Source organism: Notamacropus eugenii, chromosome 6, assembly GCF_028372415.1.
Source record: "Notamacropus eugenii isolate mMacEug1 chromosome 6, mMacEug1.pri_v2, whole genome shotgun sequence".
Taxonomy (NCBI): domain Eukaryota; kingdom Metazoa; phylum Chordata; class Mammalia; order Diprotodontia; family Macropodidae; genus Notamacropus; species Notamacropus eugenii.
This window is the reverse complement of record NC_092877.1, coordinates 50,291,266-50,305,785: the sequence shown is the minus strand read 5'-3', so window position 1 is coordinate 50,305,785 and position 14,520 is coordinate 50,291,266. Positions and strand designations below refer to the sequence as shown.

Genomic DNA, 14,520 nt, shown 5'->3' with positions numbered 1-14,520 from the left:
TACCCAAGACCAATGGTCTAGACTGAGATTAGAGAATTAAGAGTAGTGTAGCAGAAAAATTTCTGGATTTGGAATTAAGTTGACAAATTCAACTCCTAGCCCTGCTACCTACTACCAGCGTGACTCTGGGCAAATTACCTTATTTCCCTTGACCTCTAGTTTCCTCATCTGTAAAATAAGAAGTTAGACTTGGTGCTCTCTAAGGTTCCATCTACCTGTGACATCTCACATTAAAATCCCTCCTCATTGTGACATTCTATGTTCTAAGAGCCTTCTCCCCACTTTCTACACACACACACACGCACGCACACACCCCTATCAGATCATGAGAGTTCCTTCTCAAGGGTTAAATCATAAGGTTTAAAAGACTATTCAGGTGCAGAACTAGCATTCCAGAGGAAGGTCATGAGATGGGCCAATGAAAGAAAACTCCCCAAGAGAAGGATTCCTTTGATGCTCAGCCCTAACAGGTATTGTCAATGGAAGTTCATGGCTCATTAGTCTCAGTTCCAGGAGAAAGTTCTCAGGGTATGTATGTGACGTATGATGTATGTGATGTGTGATCATGTTGACCATTCATTTCCATGACACAGAGATGGGGTATCATTCATTTCATTCATTCCTTCTTCCAACACTATCTCCCCCAAGATAAGCATAAGGTGTGGGGAGGGAAAAATGAGGGAGAAGAGTCCTTTTACCTTTCTCCCAAGGGAGCTGATGTAGCTCATGCTTGCCCAGCCAGATTTGGGAGACTGTGTCAGCTTCCTTCGGGCTGTCTAATCCTAGAGATAGGACCATGGGACTGAGAGCAGAAAGGAAACCTAGAGGTCATTCCATCCAACCCCATCATGGGCCTTTCTAACAGGATCATGAAACCTATAGACTTCTTCCCAGAATTATGTTTTTGAGGGCACACAATAAAAACACAAGATTACAAAGGGAACAAATTATATTAAAATATAGTTCTCAAGATATTAATAAAATAAATTTAAGGACCCCAGGTTAAGACCCACAATCTAGTCCAACCTCTTTATTTCACAAAAAGAGGTACCTGCTTCTCAGGGAGGGGAAGGCACTTGCCCAAGGTCATTTAAACCCAGATCTTCTGACCCAAATTCAGAGCTCTTGCCATCTTGTGACAACTGCAGAAAAACACTATATTGGGGCGAGAGAGAGGGTTCACAGCAAATCAGGGTCACCACCACGTTGTCACCAGCAACCCAGAAAAAGGATGGCTAGATCAGTTATGCCTACAGAAGCCACAGCCTCCACGGGTCTAATGAGTCAGATTTCTCAGAGTTAATTCACTTGCACTGTCCCAGCACCCAAAGTCAGGATAGCAAGATAATATGTACGAAGTACTTTATACACATTAAAGTGCTCCAGAAATACAAGCTATTCCTATTCTGTCTTACTCTGTTTCCCATTTGTCAGCATCAACAATGGCACATCTGAACAGGTCACGTTGGAACTTTCAAAATTACTCATTACAATTGTCACTTATGACTCCCCCGCCACCTGCCAGACAATTGACTAGTTACAGCAAAAGTCAAAACCGGTGGCAAACTAGAAGGAGAAAAGGTAAGAAAAAGATGCAGTGTGCAATTACTGTTATTACCATATAATCATATGTAAACCTGAGTAATTATTTTTATATAAATGTGAATTATTATTATTATTGTCAGCCCTGCCCCTAATATTAGCATCATGAAGAGATCCATCAGCGTCTGCAGCTGCTAAGTCACAAGAAGACTCTGCCCCAGCGCCTCTGTGCTCTGGCTCAGACCCTTACTGCCCAATAGCTTGCATCACAGTCATTGATGCTCCTGTTCTTTACCAGAGTTCTGGGACTGGGTCTTATTCAGCACATGACCTGACCTGAAGTGTAGCATGGTGGAAATAGCATGAGATTTCTTGTTAAATGATCTGGATTCAAGTCCTGCTTCTGACACTTACTACCTGTGTGGCCAAGGGCAAGTCACTTTGACCTCTCTAAATCTCAGTTTCCTCAGCTGAAAAATGAAGATAATGGTATGTACACAACCTGCCTCACAGGGTTTGGTCTGATAATGCACTAAGCTGTTCATAAGGCGGTGAGGTCTTTGTCATTGGACTTATTCTAGTGGGAATTCCTATTTCAGGTGGAAGATTAATATACATGATTTCCAAGGTCCTTTGTCAGATGTCAAGTCCAAGTTTTTCCTACTTCAGTTCTAATATTATGTTACTCCATGACTGAAGGATGTTTTAAATCTATGAGTCTTGATTTTACAATTACAAGATGCTTCGATTCTGGGATCTCAGTAAGTTGTAAGTTCCTTGAAGGCAGGGATTGTCTTTTGCTGTTTTTTTCATTCCCAGTACTTACCACAGCGCCTGGCACATAGTAGGTGCTTAATAAATATTGATTGACTCTCTAACCCAATATCCCAGAGTACTAGAACTAAAGCTCTGGACTCCCATTAGGCCCCAGTCTGGACAGTGAAGGCTTCTCAGTAATTCCTACTCTCCATGACTCCCATTTGTCCCCATCTAGAGGTTGCTCTGAGAACATCTGAATGTGGCTCCTTTGATGTATTCAATTCCATTCCTGCAAACATCAGGCTTCCACGTTGTTCTAACATAAAGCAAATTTATTATAAGGCATGTAAATTAAAAAGAAAAGCTAAGGAGCACAGGTCTATTTGGCAAGGAGATAGCTGTGAAGTCCATCTCCATGATTATTATGTATTTCTTCTTTTCCCTAGAATGATTTAGTCTCAGGATCTCCCAAATACTTACAACAAGCCAAGTCTCAGTAGCCTGAAGGTCCCGTGGAGGGTACAGGTTCTTTGTTCCCACCTGCTACTTTCCTCTTTCCCTTTAGGATCTGCTCCCATGGACTTGCCACAATCCCTGTCTCCCAGGTCTCAAGCACCATCAGAGGGAGAGCCAGCTATTCCTATAGCTTCACCATGCCCATAGCACTGGAATCTCTCTGCCAGGCAGTTGGTTGCCTTTGCCATCATCTTCTTGAAGCTTTTCAGCCATTTCTTGACCTCAACAACCATTTCTCAATAATCCTTCCTTCTCTTCCCCATGCACCTCTAGCATGCAGCATTATGGGAAAGTGACCTCGTTAATCTTTACCCCACCCCTCACCAAGCCAGGAAGTGAAGGGGAAACAGAAGAAAGCCCAGCTGATTTCCATTTGTTCTGGCCCTGTTTGTTATGATTTGTTAAGATTCTATGGAGCTAAGAGTCTAGAATTCTTCTCGGATTCTATGATGCCATGACCTCTCCTTCCAAGTGGTCTCAGAGTACTGGCTCCTTCCTTTCCTGCCTGTGACCTCAGTCCAGTTCAGGGGAGATAATTGTTGTCAGAGCTGTCGTCCAAGGGCACAAGGGTTGACGAGATCATCAGGAAGGGGTCAAAGAGAGTAGACCCCAGGATGAGGTCACCAGTTATGAATGAGAAAAGGCTGGCTCAGGAGCAGGGGTCAGCCAGCAGCAATGGAGAAGGTATACTATAGACTCATGTTATCTAGCCTCCACTGGATTCTCACCATACAAGAGGAATCTTTGTATTTGTCTCTAATTAACTCCTTACCACAATCTTTTTCTCTCTTCCATCTCTGTCATCCTTCCCTCCTCACTCTCTGCAGCACTGAGTCTTCTTTCCTCTCCTTTTTCAAAATAATTAAGGATATTACTTCCCTCATCTCCCCTCCTCCACCCTTCAAAACCACTTCTGTCTCCCTGCTAGCCTTTCCTCTTTTCTTCCATCCAGAGTCTCCTTGCCAAAGCCAACTCCTTCTCTGGTGCCCTTAATTAGGTCCCCTTGCTCCCTCCTGCAAGACTGTTCCATCGAGCACTCTGTTCATGAAGTCACCCTAGTTCAGTCCCCTCTCACATTTTACCTGGCCTCCTAAGAGCCTCCTAACTTTTCAGTCTCCTCTTCCTCTCATCCTTCACTGAACTGCCAAAGTAATCTTCCTGACATACAGACCTGACCACATCATCAGGAAGTTTCAGTGACTCCCCAATCACTAGAAGATAGAAAACCAAAGCTTTAGCCTAGCATTCAAGGTCTTTTACAGTCTGGGTCCCACTGGCCTTTTCCATCATCTTTCCCAATACTACCCTTCATGTACTGTCCCCTGCAATCAAAATGGACTGGATACTCTCCCTAATTCCATTCACCTCTCTTCTACTTTCAGGTCTTCACATATTTGGAATGCCTTCCAACCAACTGGAGTCTTTCTCTTCCTTCAAGGCCCTATGCAAGTATCACCTCCTCCATGTGGCTTTTGATAAATCCTTCCCACCTTTCCCCTTCCCCACATAAACGTGATCCCTCAAGGCTCAAATTTTCTGATAGTATTTTATGTCTCTCCTTTGTCCATGTACACCATGTAGTATCATACTTATTTGCATCATGATCTGTTTATATACCATAGATTATTAACTTTCTGAGAGAAGAGTCTTCTATGACTATCTTTTGTATGCAATCATTGGGTTCAGTGCCCTGTGTATAGTAAGCATTTAATAAATGTTTGTTAACTTGAATTGGTCAGCTAGGTAGCTCAGTGATTAGAGTACCAGACCTGAAGTCAGAAAGACTCCTCCTTATGAGTTCAAATCTGGCCTTAGACACTTACTGGTTGGTTGACCCTGGGCAGGTCACTTAACCCAATTGGCCTTAGTTTCCTCATCTGTAAAATGAGCTGGAGAAGGAAATGGCAAACCACTCCAGTACCTCTGTGAAGAAAACCCCCAATGGGGTCATGAATTTGCCAGGTTAAGGATTCCAGATAAAGAGTTTCAGTCTTTACCTACAGCTCATGAAAAATATAGTGGGGACCCTCAACACACTCATAACGTACACATTGTTACCAGAATTAAAAGTGTGAAAAGAAGACTATGCTGGGAAAAGAACATCATAAAATATCTTGAACTGGAAAAAGAGAATACCTTCTTTGCTGGTCATACTTGTTTGAATTTAGTCTTTTTCTACTTTAAGGCATGTACTCCATAAGTAAATATGAATTTCTCTTCTGTGAAGGCAAAATCAAAAGTGGTTAAGCATCTGATAAGAATTCAGCCATTAAAATTATCACAAGGACTTCCAACAGAAGAACAGATGTTAGAAACTTATCTCAAGACCACAGGTAAATTAATAGCATGGTAGTATCTAAAACCAGTGGGACAAAAAACAATTAAGGTCTAATTGCTTTCTCACTTTCTTTAAATATTCTTCATGTGTTCTTATTAAAATGTATTTTTTGTAGAATCAGATTTGACTGAAAAGATGTCAGAATTTGAGGGTAAGATATTTATTCCGGTATTCTACATGGAGAAACAACGTAATGAGGAAAGAGTATTGCACCTAACAATGGACCGAAGTCTCTCAGTACTAGATCCTATGTGGTGATATACAGTGGGCCACTGGGCAAACTCCCAGGAACTTGGGAAAGGAAGGTCAAGGCAGCAGAATGTAGAAGAATCCAGTGCTTAAAGTTCAACTCTGGCCAATCCATTTTCCTTCTCTTTTCTTGAAGGTTCATTCCTTTACCCTCCAGCTGTCTAACTCTGAAAATAGCCTAAGGTTCTACAGTTCTGCAAATTCCCTAAGGAGGACTGGGAAGGGTGCCTAGGCAATCATCCTCATGGTGGGATTAGAAAGGTACTAGAGCTTCAAGAAGCCCTCTGGCCCCCAACCAGCCTCAATTTAAATGCAGGCAGATGATCCTCCCATGTTTGTTATCAGTGATCTTGTAGAATAATAAAATATAACATTTCTGGTAATAATCATAGCTCACATGTATGTAGTCCTTTAAGGTTTGCAAAGCATTTTGCATATATTATCTCATTTGATGTCCTAACAATTTTGGGAGGTAGGAGTTATTATTATCCCCATTTTACAGATGAGGAAATTGAGGCAAACAGAAGTCAAACAACTTGCCCAAAGATTCAGGGAGAAGTGACTTGCCCAAGGTCACAAAGTCAAAAAGAGTCAGAGCTGGACTTCAAACTAAAGTCTTCTGATATCCAGTGATCTTTCTCTTAAAAAAATTTTTTTTCAATGAATAAAAAGCTATTTTTTCTTCTTCTCACTTCTCCCCCACTGGGGGAAAAATAGGAATACAAAACTCTTGTAACAAATCTGCATAGTCAAGAAAAACAAATTCCTACAATCCAATGTTTATGTTGCTTCTTGAGACATAGTTCTAGCCCCACTTCCTTCCAGAAGCCTTCGTCGGTCCAAACAACACTGACCGTCTGCACCAAATGGTTTAGCACTCAGCATGAATACTCTTCTATCGCACGGGAAAGTTCTCTCACCATTAGAGGTCTACTTAACGAGACTGGGAGCCCCTAGAGAGCAAAGAGAGTGTCTCCTTCTGCTGGCTTTGCTTACTGCGAGGCCAGGCACAAGACTGGCCACATTGAGAGGCTCAGTAAACAGGCATTGATTGATGCAGAGATCAATATACTGGTGCAGCCCAGAGTGGCAGAACCCTTGGATGACCATCTAGCACTGTCATCTGCTTTCTAGCATTGCCCATGGTATCTCAAGCCTTAACTCTCTAGGGAGGGGGGTCCAGGGGAGGGGCAAGGGGGTGTTTTAGGGGGCAGGATGTGGCCCAAGAACCCTCCTTTGCTGCCTTATTGTCCAATTGCTCTATTCATCTTCTCTTAGCCTCTCATTTGTCTGTTCCATAGATTGAAATCATGCCTCACTTTGTCTAGAGTGATTATTATTATACATGCTAATAACATTGACATCTATCTAGTGTTACAAGGCTTGTCAAGGCTTCTAATTTCATCTGAGCCTCACAACAACACCATATGCTATTACCTCCATTTCGCAGATAAAGAAACCGAGTCCTACAGCTAGTAAGTGTCAAAGGCACAAAGTGAACCCAGATCTTGACTCTGAGTCAAGCTCTCAGCAGTGATAGAGTATACTAGACCACACCGATCTTCTGTATACATCACTGCACTTGGACTGTATCAATCTTTCTTTTTAAAAACATTTTCAAGCATTTTTATTTAAAATTTTGAATTCCAAATTCTGTCCCTCCTTCCTCCTCTCCCCTCCCTGAGACAGGTAGCAATAAGATATAACTTATATATGTGCAATTACGTAAAACATTTCCATATATATATGTATATATCTTTCTTAACCTGGGGCCATGGATTTGTTTTTTAAAAAATATTTTGATAACTGTATTTTGTCTCCTTTATGATCCTATGTATTGTATACATTTTAAAACATTATCCTGAGAAGGGATAGGCCATAGGTCATACTAGATGTGCCAAAAGGGGTCTATGACCCAGAAAAGGTTAAGAACCCCTTCTGGAGATAGATCATGAGGGGAACCTAGATTAACTAGGATGAAGAGATGGGGCTAAAGAACGGCCCAGCATTTGCAATGATTCCAGGATCACACATTTAGAGCTGGAAGAAATCATAGGAACCATTGCATCCAACAATCTTATTTTACAGGTAAAGAAGCTGAGTAACAAAGAGGTCAAGTGACTTGCCCAGGGTCACCTAGCTAGCAAAAGCCTGAAGAAGAGTCTGAACTTACTTCTTACTGACTATAATCTTCCACACCATGCCACCCTGAACAAGGACACCTCTGATACTAGTATTCTCCAGGTAATGACATTCAATGGTGGATCACAGAATACCATGCTCTTAGAAGAATTATGTTGACCAGTGGGTTTAAGGGCAATGAAAAGACAGGTGGTGAACATGAGAGTTCACCAGTAATAACCTGACCATAACAAAGAATGTCAGACACATGGGAAGGACCTGTTTGACTGGTGAAGGATATCTCTCAATTATGTAGAAAGCAAGAATGCCAGGAGGTGGACAGCCCAATTGTTGTGCCCACATCTACAAAATATTAAAAGCCCTAGAGACAGGTCTCTTTCTTCTTGGGTAGGCCATCTATGGAGCTCTTATGGAAAAGTGGATACAAAAGGATGCATAGGGAGGAGAAAGTGGAAATGGTAGCAGTCTGTGCCAATGGAGGGACTCCATGCTGATGAAATGGTGAATGCACTGAAATATTTGAAGGCAGTTATCTAATCATTTTTATCTGGGAGTTATGTCTCTCCATTACCTTCTTTGCAAGCCCCCCGAAGTTGGCCTCCATCTGGCTCCCTCACAGCACAGTTCAGAACAGGGTAAGTCATTACTGGGCTAAAGTGCCCTGTATACCAGGGTTTGATGCCAGCTCTGCCATTTATTAGCTGTATGACTTTGGTGAAGTCATTCACCCACTCTGGGCCTCTGCTTTCTGCCTTGGAAAATGAACTGGTTGAGAAGAGATGATCTCTAAATCCCCTCTCAGCTCAAAACGCTATGATTCTTTAGGTCCATCACACATCCTCAATTAATAACCAACTCTAGTATCATGGCATCCCTTGCCCAAACTTGAGCCTCCTGGCATAAAGTCTTACTTTCCAGGGGACCCAGAGGAAGGTCTTGTCCCCTAAAGGGACCACTCGCTTTACTTTCTGCTGACTTTATGGCCATTTTTTTTCCTAAGATGAAAATTGTTCTGTTTGTGAAGGTGGGGTTGTGGCCCCCAAAAGACCAGCTAAAGGGAGAGGCCAGGACCCTAGCTAGCGCCCCTGGGGACTCGGCTGATCCGTCTCCAAATCAGAGTGGGACAAAGGGAGTTAACAAAATCCCCCCATAAGCCTGATACCATGAAAAACCTCTCGGTCATTAAAAATCCATCTCCTGCCTCTTTGAATGGCTGCTCAGGCAGCGGTCATCCCTGGCGTATTGTTTCTCTTTCTAAGGCTCTGTCATAGAGCTGGGGGCAGAAAAGGGGGAGGGGGTTGGAGCTGGGATGTGTTGAGGGGGTGGAAGTAAGAAGGAGATATTGGGGAAAAGGGGGAGATAAATATTTCACAATGCCAACATCCTCCCCCCACCAAAAAAATATCAAACAGCCCTCTCTACTCTCTCAGGCCCAGAAACTGGGTTGTGTTTTTTTTTTTTTACCCAAAGCACTCGACACCCAGTCCCAGCTGCCTTCAGTGGGGGCTGCTATTTCAACACAGCCGGTCAGTTCATTATCGTCTGTGTTTCTCTGTCCTCCTTTGTAAACCCACTTCAGCCCGGGATGGAGACATTCACAGACCTGCCGGGTCATTCCAGCTCATCTTTCCCATGACACTCGGGCTCCTTACCAGCCCTGGGCCCCCCTGCCCAGTTCCCCTAGTGAATGGAAGCATTACCCTCTCCTCCACTCCCACCCCCCTCTTTTTTATTTGGCTCTAACAGCACAGTTTAAATACAGACAGTATGACAGATGCGTGGTGGCGTTCTCAAATAGAATAATGCCTGGGACTGTGGGCGGAATGTTCAATGTACCATACGCCGGCCCTTGGAAGGGGGGGTTACAGAGAACAGTCCCAACATGCTTAGGGGAGTTATACCAATGATTAATTTCTCCTGCTGGTCAAAGGTTCAGACCCTTATAATAGTTTCCCAAGGCGCGTTGACTGTGACAGATTTTTAAGAAACAACTCCAGAGGAAGAAGGAATTGGAAGCCTAAACTGAATTATAGTATGCTTGGCCAGCAGTTGCTAGGGAACCCCTGAAGTCGGGCAGAAAGTTCCTGGTGCCTTCTCAGGGTTTATTTGAAGACTGAGAAACTCTGGCCCCGGTGGAATGCAATTGAGTAGGGATGGGGATAGGGATCGGGGCGGGGGTGGAGGGGGTAACAGGAGGAGAGGGGGCAGAGCCGCATGGAGCAGATATGACAGAGCAACTTGTTTGATTAAGTCATCCACTCCCTATGGCCAGGTCCTTCTTGGAAGGAGTCGGCAGATCTCAGTGCATACTTTTTGTCCTGGAGGAATTGCAGCCCATGCAGCTTTGCCCTAGTTTCTGAGCCAAAGGGAAGTTTGATTTTTGAACAGAGTGAACACCAGAGGTGTCCTGTTGAATCCATGTCCGTAACAGGCCCCGGCAGAGCTGGCTTCTAGCAAGAAAGGACTCAATTATTGTGGAAGATGGCCTATTGCAAAAGCCCATCTAAGAAACGCTCAGAGAGTTGCAACTGGCCAACACACAAATAATCTGGCCTTTCCAGTTGCTGGCTGGCTGGGGGTTTCATCGACACCTCAAATTCAACGTATCATCATAGCTGACATTTATACAGAGTTTGTCATAATAAGTGCCCCCTCAACTGAACTCTGACTGCTCTTTCTTAGTCTCCTTTGCTTGGTTTTCCTGCTGAATGCCGCAGCAAGGTGGCACAGTGGACAGAGTGCCAAGCCTAGAGTTAGGAATATCTGAGTTCAAATCCAGCCTCAGACACTTATGGACTGTGTGACCCTAGGCAAGTCACTTAACCCTGTTTGTCTCAGTTTCTTATCTGTAAAATGAGCTGGAGAAGGAGTAAAACATTCCAGTATTTTTGTCAAGAAAACTCCAAATGGGATCATGAAGAGTTGGACACGACTGAAAAATATTGAAAAGTCAAAAGTCCCTTAAGTGTGTGTATACTTCAAGGTTCTCTCCCCTCCTCCATCTAACCTGTTTCATCCATGCCCAAGCCTTCAATTACTTGCCCTGTATAGGTGGCCTCCAAATCTCTGTTTGCTACCATGTTCTCTCCCTTGGGCTCCACTTCCCCGTTTCCAGCTCTACCTGTCTGCTGGACAGCTCCAAGCAGATGTCTCACCAGCTTCTAAACTCAACATGTGCTAGAGTGACTTCATCATCTTAACCCACTTCTCTGCCAAATAGGATCACCACAATTTCAGGACATCCTCAGAAGTCTCCCCAATCACAGGGCATGCTATCTCTGGGTCACAAAGATCATTTTGCTCAACCTAGGTGAAGCTGGATATGATGAATAAAGACTCATAGGGAGGATCCTGAAAAGCAAAAGAAAGGAAGGACAGTATTCCAGCCTAGAGTTAGAGATATGAGTAAAGGTAGAGAGAGGGAAATGAGCTTAGTACGTCTGAGTCCCACATCCAAAGCCACACTGGAATATCTGAGAGACAGAGCACTAGACTCAGAATCAGCAGCACATGCATTCAACTCTTACCAGCTATGTGGTCTTGGGTCAGTCACTTAATTTTCTCTGTGCCTCAGTGTCCTCAACTGCAAAATATGTATGTGTGGAGAGGGAACTCAATGACTTCTAAAGTCACATTTTTATCCCTAAATCTATAAAACTATGACCTGTCAGGGGCATTTAGGTAGTGCAGTCGATGGAGCATCAGCCCAGTAGTCAAGAGGATCTGAATTCAAATTTGATCTCAGACAGTTAACAGCTGTGTGACCCTGGGCAAGTCACTTAACTATAACTGCCTCAAAAAAAAAAAGACTGTGACCTGTCCAAGGATAAAGCAAATGACATTTTCTCCTGTATTCTCCATAGTGAAGCAGAATACATAGTTAGGTGCATGGCAAGGATGTTCATACACTGTCTTATATGGTTTTCTAGTTGTTTTATGTCGTAATTACAGAACCACAGAATATCATTGCTGAAAGGAACCTTATAACAAAAAACAGAGAATACTGGCTCAAGCAACCCCTTTTTTACATGAAGTCTTTCCTGATTTCTCACCCCACTCCCCGCTGGGCCTTCCCTTCTCAAACTCTCTTGTGTTCATCTTGTACATGTCCTGTGTATGCTAAGATATGTACATGTTGTATTCCCCATTACAATGTAAACTATTTGAAGGCAGGGACAATTTCATTTCTGTCCTTGGGTCCTCAACACAGGGCCTGGCACATAGTGGGTACTTAGTAAACACTTTAGTTACTTGGTTAGACCGTAGAATGTCAGAGCTGGAAAGGGACTTAGAGACCACTGGTCTACACTATCATTTTATTGAGTGGGGAAACTGAGCCTTAACATCCAACATCAAACAATGAACTAGTGGTGGAGTCAGGTCTTGAACCAGAGCCCTCTGACTTCATGTCTGAGCCTCTTTCTTCTACACACACACCTGAAACTGATTTCAAATCTACTTCAAAATTTGCTCTTGTCCCAGAGATGCTCCCATACTTGTGCCCCATAACCAGCTCTGCCAGACTGCTGGGGTCAAGTCTCCAGCTTCTGGAAACATCAGGAATCAGCCAAGCCCCCACCCCAATCAGGAAGTCTTCCCTGATTACTCCATCATCCCCTGTATACCCCACAGCCAGGTAGAGTGCAGGGTTGGCTGGAATACACGCGGGACTACTCACATACAGTCATGTTGTCTTCTAATTGTTTTACTTTGGAGTCACAGAATCATAGAACATCAGTGCTGGAAGAACATCGATGCCTTAGAATGTAGAATGTTCAGTGTTCTCCAGTCTATACAAGTCACCCTCTCCTCTGAGCTCCTATGACATGGATTAATCATATCTCTCGTGTCGATCTTCATTCACGTGTTTTGGCTTCTATTCTCTGGCAGCTCCCCAGGGCAGCTAGGTGGTGCAAGGCATAGAGTGCTGGGCCTGGAGTCAGGAAGACCTGAGTTCAAATCCAGTCTCAGACACTATGTGACTCTGGGCAAAGTCACTTCACCTTCTTTGCCTCAGTTTCCTCATCTGTAAAATGAGCTGGAGAAGGAAACAGCAAACCACTCTGGTTTCTTGCCAAGAAAACCCCAAATGGAGTTAGGAAGAATCAGACACAACTGAAACACTTGAACAACTAGCAGCTTCCTGGGTGGGAGTCCTGTCTTCCCAAGGATGGAATCCACACCTTTGTACTAGGCTTCACATTGCTTTACCATATAGAGCATTTCTAGGATCACAGAATTTAGAGCTGAAAGGTACCTTATGAAATCACCCTTTCATTTCATAGTGAAGTTATGTACCAGTAAGAGGGCAGGCTTGGGATTCAAAGCCAGGTCTTTTGAGTCAAACACCAATGTTCTTCCACTAATGCTGACCCTTAAGGGGAGAGCTAGGGTCTCCATTATCTCTGGTGCCCCTTTCTTCCTCCCCCTACTCCCTGCCTATACATAGAAGGCCCCAACTGCTAATGTTGCTTGAGCGACCTATGAGCTCATCCCCTTCTCTCTTCCATGGAGCACTTGACAAAGTCCCAGATTTGAAACTAGAGGATTCTCTACTACCTATGTGACCCTGGACAAGGCATTTCACCTCTCTGGGTTTCTCTGTCCTTATCTGAAAATTGAAGGGGCAAAATCTATAATCCTGGATGTCATCAAGCTTTGGGTTTTATCCCCTACTATACAGCAAATTCTATAAAGTAATCTTTATATTGTATCTCCCCAGCCAACCACAGGGTTCTGTACTAGTAGGTATTTTGATCCAATCAAATTAGACTAAATGGAATGAAAGAATTAAATGAATTTAATTTAATGAACTGAGACATTTTTGTATCCCTTTTTGGTGTTTCTCTATGATGGAGTGGGCAGGTCTTAAAACTAGATCCTTTGTAGATTGTTTGCTGTCTTGTGGAGGAGGGAGGGAGAAAAATTTGGGACTCAAAATCTTATAAAAGTGAATGTTGAAAACTATCTTTAAATGTAATTGGAAAAAAATACTATTAAGTGCGAAAAATAAAAGGTGTCCAACTTTTTATGACACCATTTGGGGTCTTCTTGGCAAAGATACTGGAGTGGTTTGCCATTTCCAGCTCACTTTACAGATAAGGAAAACAGGATTAAGTGACTTGTCCAGAGTCACACAGCTAGCAGGTGTTGGAGGCTAGATTTGAACTCAGGGAAATGAGTCTTCCTGACTTCAGGTCCAGTACTCTGTGCACCATGACACCACCTAACTGTCCAAACTAGATTCTAGGAACCCCTAAAGGCATAAGTGCTACAGCTAGGAGGCCTGGGGGATAGAGCCCTGAACCTGGAGTTAGGAAGATGCGAGTTCAAATCCAGCCTCAGATACTCACTAGCTCTGTGACCCTGGGCAAGTTAACTAATTCCTATTTTGCCTCAGTTTCTTCATCTATAAAATGAGAGTGATTATAGCACCTGTCTCCCAAATGAGATAATATTTTCAAAGTACTTTGCCATCCTTAAAGCACCGTAGAAATGTTAGCTATAGCATAAATATAAATCTGCATGACCTAGTTTATCATCCCAGTTCAAACACCCCCCTTCACTCTCCATCCAAAACGTCATTGAGGAAGGTCACTTACTCACAGACCTACAGGTCATAAGTAGCAGAAGAAGACCTGGTATTCTTCTCCTCTTAGCTTCCTCTCAGCTAAGAAAAGATGTTTTCCTTGGACTCCAGTGGCCTGAGTTCTGAAGGAGGGGGTTCCCCAGCGCCACTCAGCTTACATCAAGCCAAGCAGCTCCAAATGGAGAGGAGGGAGAAGGAAAGAGAACCCCTACCTTCAGCTTCCTCCCCATCAATCGGGAATCCTAATCCTTGCTTCCTCCTGAGATACTGTGAAAATAAAGCAAGAGAAGAGACAGAACGGTAGCATGCTGTCATGGGATGACCAGTCTGGAGTCAGCAATCCCTACTTCAAAACTAGCCTCTTCCACTGCTTTTTTACCTCCCT

The 14,520-nt window shown here is 43.5% G+C and overlaps 1 long non-coding RNA gene across 2 annotated transcripts; it reads left to right on the top strand.

Moving 5' to 3' along the window:
* The first annotated feature begins 293 nt into the window (after positions 1 to 293).
* LOC140509512 (uncharacterized) lies at positions 294 to 5,755 on the top strand. 2 transcript variants are annotated; one of them, XR_011968795.1, is made up of 5 exons: positions 294 to 470; positions 1,435 to 1,581; positions 4,200 to 4,262; positions 5,045 to 5,150; positions 5,541 to 5,755. It is a non-coding gene; the product is annotated as an uncharacterized lncRNA (long non-coding RNA). The 2 variants fall into 2 exon arrangements; XR_011968794.1 differs by having other exon boundaries at positions 5,271 to 5,755.
* Positions 5,756 to 14,520: the final 8,765 nt, after the last annotated feature.